The sequence below is a fragment of the Nerophis ophidion genome, linkage group LG13 (assembly GCF_033978795.1).
Source record: "Nerophis ophidion isolate RoL-2023_Sa linkage group LG13, RoL_Noph_v1.0, whole genome shotgun sequence".
NCBI classification, from domain to species: domain Eukaryota; kingdom Metazoa; phylum Chordata; class Actinopteri; order Syngnathiformes; family Syngnathidae; genus Nerophis; species Nerophis ophidion.
Genome location: NC_084623.1, coordinates 61,254,569 through 61,268,648, shown reverse-complemented (window position 1 = coordinate 61,268,648; position 14,080 = coordinate 61,254,569). Strand labels below are relative to the sequence as shown.

Genomic DNA, 14,080 nt, shown 5'->3' with positions numbered 1-14,080 from the left:
CATGTCATGTCATCACCACACACGTCATGTCATCACCACACATGTCATGTCATCACCACACATGTCATGTCATCACCACACACGTCATGTCATCACCACACATGTCATGTCATCACCACACACGTCATGTCATCACCACACATGTCATGTCATCACCACACACGTCATGTCATCACCACACATGTCATGTCATCACCACACATGTCATGTCATCACCACACAGTCATGTCATCACCACACATGTCATGTCATCACCACACATCGTCATGTCATCACCACACATGTCATGTCATCACCACACATGTCATGTCATCACCACACATGTCATGTCATCACCACACATGTCATGTCATCACCACACACGTCATGTCATCACCACACATGTCATGTCATCACCACACATGTCATGTCATCACCACACATGTCATGTCATCACCACACATGTCATGTCATCACCACACATGTCATGTCATCACCACACATGTCATGTCATCACCACACAATCGTCATGTCATCACCACACATGTCATGTCATCCACACCTGTCATGTCATCACCACACATGTCATGTCATCACCACACATGTCATGTCATCACCACACATGTCATGTCATCACCACACACGTCATGTCATCACCACACATGTCATGTCATCACCATGTCATCACCACACATGTCATGTCATCACCACACACGTCATGTCATCACCACACACGTCATGTCATCACCACACACGTCATGTCATCACCACACATGTCATGTCATCACCACACATGTCATGTCATCACCACACACGTCATGTCATCACCACACATGTCATGTCATCACCACACACGTCATGTCATCACCACACATGTCATGTCATCACCACACACGTCATGTCATCACCACACACGTCATGTCATCACCACACATGTCATGTCATCACCACACACGTCATGTCATCACCACACATGTCATGTCATCACCACACATGTCATGTCATCACCACACATCGTCATGTCATCACCACACATGTCATGTCATCACCACACACGTCATGTCATCACCACACATGTCATGTCATCCACCATCATCACCACACGTCATGTCATCACCACACATGTCATGTCATCACCACACACGTCATGTCATCACCACACACGTCATGTCATCACCACACATGTCATGTCATCACCACACATGTCATGTCATCACCACACATGTCATGTCATCACCACACATGTCATGTCATCACCACACATGTCATGTCATCACCACACATGTCATGTCATCACCACACATGTCATGTCATCACCACACACGTCATGTCATCACCACACACGTCATGTCATCACCACACATGTCATGTCATCACCACACACATGTCATCACCACACATGTCATGTCATCACCACACATGTCATGTCATCACCACACATGTCATGTCATCACCACACATGTCATGTCATCACCACACACGTCATGTCATCACCACACATGTCATGTCATCACCACACATCGTCATGTCATCACCACACACGTCATGTCATCACCACACACGTCATGTCATCACCACACATGTCATGTCATCACCACACACTGTCATGTCATCACCACACATGTCATGTCATCACCACACATGTCATGTCATCACCACACATGTCATGTCATCACCACACATGTCATGTCATCACCACACATGTCATGTCATCACCACACATGTCATGTCATCACTCATCACCACACATGTCATGTCATCACCACACATGTCATGTCATCACCACACACGTCATGTCATCACCACACATGTCATGTCATCACCACACATGTCATGTCATCACCACACATGTCATGTCATCACCACACATGTCATGTCCACACATGTCATGTCATCACCACACACGTCATGTCATCCACCACACACGTCATGTCATCACCACACATGTCATGTCATCACCACACATGTCATGTCATCACCACACATGTCATGTCATCACCACACACGTCATGTCATCACCACACATGTCATGTCATCACCACACATGTCATGTCATCACCACACATGTCATGTCATCACCACACATGTCATGTCATCACCACACATGTCATGTCATCACCACACATGTCATGTCATCACCACACATGTCATGTCATCACCACACATGTCATGTCATCACCACACATGTCATGTCATCACCACACATGTCATGTCATCACCACACATGTCATGTCATCACCACACATGTCATGTCATCACCACACATGTCATGTCATCACCACACATGTCATGTCATCACCACACATGTCATGTCATCACCACACATGTCATGTCATCACCACACATGTCATGTCATCACCACACATGTCATGTCATCACCACACATGTCATGTCATCACCACACATGTCATGTCATCACCACACATGTCATGTCATCACCACACATGTCATGTCATCACCACACATGTCATGTCATCACCACACATGTCATGTCATCACCACACCATGTCATGTCATCACCACACATGTCATGTCATCACCACACATGTCATGTCATCACCACACATGTCATGTCATCACCACAGTCATGTCATCACCACACATGTCATGTCATCACCACACATGTCATGTCATCACCACACATGTCATGTCATCACCACACACGTCATGTCATCACCACACATGTCATGTCATCACCACACATGTCATGTCATCACCACACATGTCATGTCATCACCACACATGTCATGTCATCACCACACATGTCATGTCATCACCACACATGTCATGTCATCACCACACATGTCATGTCATCACCACACATGTCATGTCATCACCACACATGTCATGTCATCACCACACATGTCATGTCATCACCACACATGTCATGTCATCACCACACATGTCATGTCATCACCACACATGTCATGTCATCACCACACACGTCATGTCATCACCACACAAGTCATGTCATCACCACACATGTCATGTCATCACCACACACGTCATGTCATCACCACACATGTCATGTCATCACCACACATGTCATGTCATCACCACACATGTCATGTCATCACCACACATGTCATGTCATCACCACACATGTCATGTCATCACCACACATGTCATGTCATCACCACACATGTCATGTCATCACCACACATGTCAGTCATCACCACACATGTCATGTCATCACCACACATGTCATGTCATCACCACACATGTCATGTCATCACCACACACGTCATGTCATCACCACACATGTCATGTCATCACCACACACGTCATGTCATCACCACACATGTCATGTCATCACCACACATGTCATGTCATCACCACACATGTCATGTCATCACCAACACATGTCAATGTCATCACCACACATGTCATGTCATCACCACACATGTCATGTCATCACCACACATGTCATGTCATCACCACACATGTCATGTCATCACCACACATGTCATGTCATCACCACACATGTCATGTCATCACCACACATGTCATGTCATCACCACACATGTCATGTCATCACCACACATGTCATGTCATCACCACACATGTCATGTCATCACCACACATGTCATGTCATCACCACACACGTCATGTCATCACCACACATGTCATGTCATCACCACACATGTCATGTCATCACCACACATGTCATGTCATCACCACACACGTCATGTCATCACCACACATGTCATGTCATCACCACACATGTCATGTCATCACCACACATGTCATGTCATCACCACACATGTCATGTCATCACCACACATGTCATGTCATCACCTACACACGTCATGTCATCACCACACATGTCATGTCATCACCACACACGTCATGTCATCACCACACATGTCATGTCATCACCACACATGTCATGTCATCACCACACATGTCATGTCATCACCACACATGTCATGTCATCACCACACATGTCATGTCATCACCACACATGTCATGTCATCACCACACACGTCATGTCATCACCACACACGTCATGTCATCACCACACATGTCATGTCATCACCACACATGTCATGTCATCACCACACATGTCATGTCATCACCACACACGTCATGTCATCACCACACATGTCATGTCATCACCACACATGTCATGTCATCACCACACATGTCATGTCATCAGCCACACACGTCATGTCATCACCACACATGTCATGTCATCACCACACACGTCATGTCATCACCACACATGTCATGTCATCACCACACATGTCATGTCATCACCACACATGTCATGTCATCACCACACACGTCATGTCATCACCACACATGTCATGTCATCACCACACACGTCATGTCATCACCACACATGTCATGTCATCACCACACACGTCATGTCATCACCACACACGTCATGTCATCACCACACACGTCATGTCATCACCACACATGTCATGTCATCACCACACATGTCATGTCATCACCACACACGTCATGTCATCACCACACATGTCATGTCATCACCACACACGTCATGTCATCACCACACATGTCATGTCATCACCACACACGTCATGTCATCACCACACACGTCATGTCATCACCACACATGTCATGTCATCACCACACACGTCATGTCATCACCACACATGTCATGTCATCACCACACATGTCATGTCATCACCACACATGTCATGTCATCACCACACACGTCATGTCATCACCACACATGTCATGTCATCACCACACATGTCATGTCATCACCACACACGTCATGTCATCACCACACACGTCATGTCATCACCACACACGTCATGTCATCACCACACACGTCATGTCATCACCACACATGTCATGTCATCACCACACATGTCATGTCATCACCACACATGTCATGTCATCACCACACATGTCATGTCATCACCACACATGTCATGTCATCACCACACATGTCATGTCATCACCACACACGTCATGTCATCACCACACACGTCATGTCATCACCACACACGTCATGTCATCACCACACACGTCATGTCATCACCACACACGTCATGTCATCACCACACATGTCATGTCATCACCACACACGTCATGTCATCACCACACATGTCATGTCATCACCACACATGTCATGTCATCACCACACATGTCATGTCATCACCACACATGTCATGTCATCACCACACATGTCATGTCATCACCACACATGTCATGTCATCACCACACATGTCATGTCATCACCACACATGTCATGTCATCACCACACACGTCATGTCATCACCACACACGTCATGTCATCACCACACATGTCATGTCATCACCACACATGTCATGTCATCACCACACATGTCATGTCATCACCACACACGTCATGTCATCACCACACATGTCATGTCATCACCACACATGTCATGTCATCACCACACATGTCATGTCATCACCACACATGTCATGTCATCACCACACATGTCATGTCATCACCACACATGTCATGTCATCACCACACATGTCATGTCATCACCACACATGTCATGTCATCACCACACATGTCATGTCATCACCACACATGTCATGTCATCACCACACATGTCATGTCATCACCACACATGTCATGTCATCACCACACATGTCATGTCATCACCACACACGTCATGTCATCACCACACACGTCATGTCATCACCACACATGTCATGTCATCACCACACACGTCATGTCATCACCACACATGTCATGTCATCACCACACATGTCATGTCATCACCACACACGTCATGTCATCACCACACATGTCATGTCATCACCACACATGTCATGTCATCACCACACATGTCATGTCATCACCACACATGTCATGTCATCACCACACATGTCATGTCATCACCACACATGTCATGTCATCACCACACATGTCATGTCATCACCACACATGTCATGTCATCACCACACATGTCATGTCATCACCACACACGTCATGTCATCACCACACACGTCATGTCATCACCACACATGTCATGTCATCACCACACATGTCATGTCATCACCACACATGTCATGTCATCACCACACATGTCATGTCATCACCACACATGTCATGTCATCACCACACATGTCATGTCATCACCACACATGTCATGTCATCACCACACACGTCATGTCATCACCACACATGTCATGTCATCACCACACATGTCATGTCATCACCACACACGTCATGTCATCACCACACATGTCATGTCATCACCACACATGTCATGTCATCACCACACATGTCATGTCATCACCACACATGTCATGTCATCACCACACATGTCATGTCATCACCACACACGTCATGTCATCACCACACATGTCATGTCATCACCACACATGTCATGTCATCACCACACACGTCATGTCATCACCACACATGTCATGTCATCACCGCACATGTCATGTCATCACCACACATGTCATGTCATCACCACACATGTCATGTCATCACCACACATGTCATGTCATCACCACACATGTCATGTCATCACCACACACGTCATGTCATCACCACACATGTCATGTCATCACCACACATGTCATGTCATCACCACACACGTCATGTCATCACCACACATGTCATGTCATCACCGCACATGTCATGTCATCACCACACATGTCATGTCATCACCGCACATGTCATGTCATCACCACACATGTCATGTCATCACCACACATGTCATGTCATCACCACACATGTCATGTCATCACCACACATGTCATGTCATCACCACACATGTCATGTCATCACCACACATGTCATGTCATCACCGCACATGTCATGTCATCACCACACACGTCATGTCATCACCACACATGTCATGTCATCACCACACATGTCATGTCATCACCACACATGTCATGTCATCACCACACATGTCATGTCATCACCACACATGTCATGTCATCACCACACATGTCATGTCATCACCACACATGTCATGTCATCACCACACACGTCATGTCATCACCACACATGTCATGTCATCACCACACATGTCATGTCATCACCACACACGTCATGTCATCACCACACATGTCATGTCATCACCACACATGTCATGTCATCACCACACATGTCATGTCATCACCACACATGTCATGTCATCACCACACATGTCATGTCATCACCACACACGTCATGTCATCACCACACATGTCATGTCATCACCACACATGTCATGTCATCACCACACACGTCATGTCATCACCACACATGTCATGTCATCACCGCACATGTCATGTCATCACCACACATGTCATGTCATCACCACACATGTCATGTCATCACCACACATGTCATGTCATCACCACACATGTCATGTCATCACCACACACGTCATGTCATCACCACACATGTCATGTCATCACCACACATGTCATGTCATCACCACACACGTCATGTCATCACCACACATGTCATGTCATCACCGCACATGTCATGTCATCACCACACATGTCATGTCATCACCGCACATGTCATGTCATCACCACACACGTCATGTCATCACCACACATGTCATGTCATCACCACACACGTCATGTCATCACCACACATGTCATGTCATCACCGCACATGTCATGTCATCACCACACATGTCATGTCATCACCGCACATGTCATGTCATCACCACACACGTCATGTCATCACCACACGAGTGAAAGTATTTCTATTGGGATGTTGTAGGAGTGAAAGTATTTGATGGCAGAGACTGGAGTGGACTTGTGAAAAAGTGTCTGCTCAAGTTTGGAGGGCAGCCAAAGACTTTTAATGTGCGTCTCATTCCTCTTCGTCTCCAAGAAGACTGCAAGAAGGTGACTTTTCTCTTAGTGTGTCCTTTGACTAAGTATAGTCTGCTCACTAAACACTTCCTACTCCATAATGACGGCCTTCCGTTGTTTGGAGAGCTGCATAATGACTCCTTAATGATACATTGGGTGGAGCTCTCCCACAATATCTGTCATCTGTGTACAAGGACACCTTATCTGCACATAAACACTATTATCACTACTTTATCTCCAGTCAGTCAACTGCATCATCAGGACTTTCATGGGGACTGCACTTTTCTTGGAAGTGTACCTATCATTCTCAACCCTAATGGAAGACGAGAAGACATGCCGCTTCCTTTTGTATGCATTCTAAATCCTAAATAAAGGCGAGCAAACGTCAGCTAACAATGGAGGTAATGGGAGTCCCTCTATTCCACCTATAAAGTGCTCTAAAAACATACCAAAACCTCCAAGGTTTTATATACACACTGTAAGTATATATGGAGTATCTATCTCGTAACATTCATAACATGTCATATTTACATGAAGTATATACACACTGGGGCTTCACGGTGGCAGAGGGGTTAGTGCGTCTGCCTCACAATACCAAGGTCCTGAGTAGTCCTGGGTTCAATCCCAGGCTCTGGATCTTTCTGTGTGGAGTTTGCATGTTCTCCCCGTGACTGCCTGGGTTCCCTACGGGTACTCCGGCTTCCTCCCACCTCCAAAGACATGCACCTGGGGATAGGCCCCTCCCACCTCCAAAGACATGCACCTGGGGATAGGCCCCTCCCACCTCCAAAGACATGCACCTGGGGATAGGCCCCTCCCACCTCCAAAGACATGCACCTGGGGATAGGCCCATCCCACCTCCAAAGACATGCAACTGGGGATAGGCCCCTCCCACCTCCAAAGACATGCACCTGGGGATAGGCCCCTCCCACCTCCAAAGACATGCACCTGGGGATAGGCCCATCCCACCTCCAAAGACATGCACCTGGGGATAGGCCCCTCCCACCCCCAAAGACATGCACCTGGGGATAGGCCCCTCCCACCCCCAAAGACATGCACCTGGGGATAGGCCCCTCCCACCTCCAAAGACATGCACCTGGGGATAGGTTGATTGGCAACACTAAATGGTCCCTAGTGTGTGAATGTTGTCTGTCTGTGTTGGCCCTGTGATGAGGTGGCCACTTGTCCAGGGTGTACGCCGCCTTCCGCCCGATTGTAGCTGAGATAGGCACCAGCGCCCCCTGCGACCTCAAAGGGAATAAGCGGTAGAAAATGGATGGAAATTATTATGATGTTCTGCTATGATGTAAACATATATACACCACATAGTTATTATGATGTTCTGCTATGATGTACACATATATACACCACATAGTTATTATGATGTTCTGCTATGATGTACACATATATACACCACATAGTTATTATGATGTTCTGCTATGATGTAAACATATATACACCACTTAGTTATTATGATGTTCTGCTATGATGTACACATATATACACCACATAGTTATTATGATGTTCTGCTATGATGTACACATATATACACCACATAGTTATTATGATGTTCTGCTATGATGTACACATATATACACCACATAGTTATTATGATGTTCTGCTATGATGTACACATATATACACCACATAGTTATTATGATGTTCTGCTATGATGTACACATATATACACCACATAGTTATTATGATGTTCTGCTATGATGTACACATATATACACCACATAGTTATTATGATGTTCTGCTATGATGTAAACATATATACACCACATAGTTATTATGATGTTCTGCTATGATGTACACATATATAAACCACATAGTTATTATGATGTTCTGCTATGATGTACACATATATACACCACATAGTTATTATGATGTTCTGCTATGATGTACACATATATAACACCACATAGTTATTATGATGTTCTGCTATGATGTACACATATATACACCACATAGTTATTATGATGTTCTGCTATGATGTACACATATATACACCACATAGTTATTATGATGTTCTGCTATGATGTACACATATATACACCACATAGTTATTATGATGTTCTGCTATGATGTACACATATATACACCACATAGTTATTATGATGTTCTGCTATGATGTACACATATATACACCACATAGTTATTATGATGTTCTGCTATGATGTACACATATATACACCACATAGTTATTATGATGTTCTGCTATGATGTACACATATATACACCACATAGTTATTATGATGTTCTGCTATGATGTACACATATATACACCACATAGTTATTATGATGTTCTGCTATGATGTACACATATATACACCACATAGTTATTATGATGTTCTGCTATGATGTACACATATATACACCACATAGTTATTATGATGTTCTGCTATGATGTACACATATATACACCACATAGTTATTATGATGTTCTGCTATGATGTACACATATATACACCACATAGTTATTATGATGTTCTGCTATGATGTACACATATATACACCACATAGTTATTATGATGTTCTGCTATGATGTACACATATATACACCACATAGTTATTATGATGTTCTGCTATGATGTACACATATATACACCACATAGTTATTATGATGTTCTGCTATGATGTACACATATATACACCACATAGTTATTATGATGTTCTGCTATGATGTACACATATATACACCACATAGTTATTATGATGTTCTGCTATGATGTACACATATATACACCACATAGTTATTATGATGTTCTGCTATGATGTACACATATATACACCACATAGTTATTATGATGTTCTGCTATGATGTACACATATATACACCACATAGTTATTATGATGTTCTGCTATGATGTACACATATATACACCACATAGTTATTATGATGTTCTGCTATGATGTACACATATATACACCACATAGTTATTATGATGTTCTGCTATGATGTACACATATATACACCACATAGTTATTATGATGTTCTGCTATGATGTACACATATATACACCACATAGTTATTATGATGTTCTGCTATGATGTACACATATATACACCACATAGTTATTATGATGTTCTGCTATGATGTACACATATATACACCACATAGTTATTATGATGTTCTGCTATGATGTAAACATATATACACCACATAGTTATTATGATGTTCTGCTATGATGTAAACATATATACAACACATAGTTATTATGATGTTCTGCTATGATGTACACATATATAAACCACATAGTTATTATGATGTTCTGCTATGATGTACACATATATACACCACATAGTTATTATGATGTTCTGCTATGATGTACACATATATACACCACATAGTTATTATGATGTTCTGCTTTGATTTAAACATGAAGAATACCAATGTTGACCAAGTTCAAAATGCACAGTATCTCAATATTAGTGTATAGTTCAGGACGTTTTCCACTGATTTACCAAAGTGCCTCGTCTTGTTTTTTAATGTCTTTAAATGTTGAAGTCATGTCTTATAATCATTCATTATTGCATCAATAGTTTGCTGAAATGTTGAAGTCATGTCTTACAATCATTATTGCATCAATAGTTTTACCGTGAATTGATGAAGGTGCACCCAGACTTAAACAATTTGAAAAGTTTATTGGGGTGTTACCATTTCGAGGTCAATTGTAGGGAATATGTACTGTACTGTACTGTACTGTACTGCACTGTACTGTACTGTACTGTACTGTACTGTACTGTACTGCACTGTACTGCACTGTACTGTACTGTACTGCACTGTACTGCACTGTACTGCACTGTACTGTACTGCACTGTACTGCACTGTACTGTACTGTACTGTACTGTGCAATCTACTAAAAGTTTCAGTTTGTCAAGCTTGCGAAGATGACCAGCAACAAAACAGCGAAACAGGAAGTGCGCTGTCCGAATGACCAGGAGTTAGGTGGTTATACCTTCAAAATAAAACCAAAAAAGTGCATTGATTTTGCAATTCTGTAGCAACCTCAGTGAGTGGTAAGTAAATAATATCTAAAATATTTGAATGTAATGTTATCTATTTCAAACCTTCTACGACACCGGAACGTATTTGCCATGTGTGACCACAGCAGAAGTTTAGTGTGAAAAGGTCAACCGGAAAAGGTTACAGTGCCAACACCAGCGCCGCCGGTACCTGCGGATCACGTGTTTAAATGTCGGTACCGACCGAGCACGTGTGTGGAGACTCCGTGACAAACATTAACGGACTCCGTGACAAACAATAACGGACTCCGTGACGAACATTAACGGACTCCGTGACGAACAATAACGGACTCCGTGAGTCTAAAGCAGGCTCGTCTTGTCTGAAAGAGACGAGACGAAGGATGCTAATGCTAAAGCTAACCGTGTCTGAAGTGAGTATCTGACGTTCTGACTACAAACATGATTTTATTCCATCTAACACTTTATTTCATGTCCTGCACTTTATGCCGACTTGGAGCACTCGGCATATTTATCTGAAATATAACATATCAAAACACATCAACCTTCAAATACATCGCCAAGTTAGACAATGAGTGTTATTGTCTAATTTCTCAATGAAGTCTGGCATTTTATAGCACATTCTTCTTTTACTTACATTTATTTGACACACACACCCTTGTTTCTTCTTTATGTGTTCATTCTTTCATTTAATTACAGAGAAACCATTATTTATTTATTTGACACACACACCCTTAAACACGTTTCTTCTTTATGTGTTCATTCTTTCATTTAATTACAGAGAAACCATTATTTATTTATTTGACACACACACCCTTACTTTACCACATCTCTTGTTTACGTATTCATTCATTTGTTTATGCACGTTAAGTAACATTTCATTCATTTGTTAAGTACGTTCATAAACATCTAGTTTGTTTGTTTATGCACATTCATAAGCATTTCATTCATTTGTTTATGCACTTTGATAAACATTTCATTCATTTGTTTATGCACTTTGATAAACATTTCTATGGGCCGGTCAAAGTGAGTTATTTTTACCTTCATGATAAAATTAAACAATGACATATTTCATTTAAGAAGCGTGTTAAGATAAAATGTACATTATAAACAATCTGAGACTTCTATAAAGATAGCAGGAAGCAAAATATTAGATGAGTTTGATTTAACAGCTAACACTTATTTCACTTTCTATACATTTATCACCTGACTTTAGAGCTGCAGCTATTATTTCATTTTTGTTCCATTCATCAAACATATCCATCCATTTCTACCTACCGCTTGTCCCTTTTGGGATCGCGGGAGGTGCTGGAACCTATCTCAGCTGTATTCGGGCGAAAGGCGGGTTACACCCTGGACAAGTCGCTCCCTCATCACAGGGCCAACAGAGTTACATAACATTCACACATTTGGGCCAATTTTTTTAGTGTTGCCAATCAACCTATCCCCAGGTGCATGTCTTTGGAGGTGGGAGGGGCCTATCCCCAGGTGCATGTCTTTGGAGGTGGGAGGGGCCTATCCCCAGGTGCATGTCTTTGGAGGTGGGAGGGGCCTATCCCCAGGTGCATGTCTTTGGAGGTGGGAGGGGCCTATGCCCAGGTGCGTGTCTTTGGAGGTGGGAGGGGCCTATCCCCAGGTGCATGTCTTTGGAGGAGGGAGGGGCCTATCCCCAGGTGCATGTCTTTGGAGGTGGGAGGGGCCTATCCCCAGGTGCATGTCTTTGGAGGTGGGAGGAAGCCCACGCAGTCACGGGGAGAACATGCAAACTCCACACAGAAAGATCCCGAGCCCAGGATTGAACTCAGGACTACTCAGGACCTTCGTATTGTGAGGCACAATTTACAATTTACTTTTCTTTTTTCCTAATAAATGCACATCAGCAACATTTGTGAGTCAACTCAATTCTTTGTTTAAAACAATTTCGGCAACCTATTTGGTAAATCCAAGATAATGAAGACTTTGAAGAAGAGGTGACATGCTCCTAGGATGACCTACACCTATACAAAGACTGAAGAAGTCAAGTAGCTTGAGCTCTCTGACCTGTAAACATTTGACTCAAGTATGAAGAAAAACAGTCATAAATAATGAGATAGGCAATCAAGAAAAATAATAATAAATAATGAAATAGGCAATCAAGAAAAATAACAAAAAAATAATGAAAGCTGAGATGGATGGATGGAGATAGGCACCAGCGCCCCCTGCTACCCCGAAAGGGACAAAGCGGTAGAAAAATGGATGGATGGAAATAGGCAATCAAGAAAAATAATCATACATAATGAGATAGGCAATCAAGAAAAATAGTAATAAAAGATGAATTGTGCTG

General features: G+C 42.9%; 1 protein-coding gene and 1 pseudogene across 9 annotated transcripts in view; one reads left to right on the top strand and one right to left on the bottom strand.

Annotated features, from left to right (window-relative positions):
- LOC133564833 (pleckstrin homology-like domain family B member 1) overlaps positions 1-14,080 on the bottom strand; it is a 689,899-nt pseudogene that overhangs the window by 149,800 nt on the left and 526,019 nt on the right.
- phldb1b (pleckstrin homology-like domain, family B, member 1b) overlaps positions 1-14,080 on the top strand; it is a 90,816-nt gene that overhangs the window by 22,646 nt on the left and 54,090 nt on the right. Inside the window, exon 1 of one of the 9 annotated variants that reach the window (XM_061919347.1) lies at positions 11,938-12,170. The exons of the other annotated variants lie outside the window; for them this stretch is intronic. The gene's annotated coding sequence lies outside the window, so the exon portion shown is untranslated. Of the gene's footprint in view, positions 1-11,937; positions 12,171-14,080 lie in introns of those variants that run through there. 9 annotated transcript variants of the gene reach the window in all.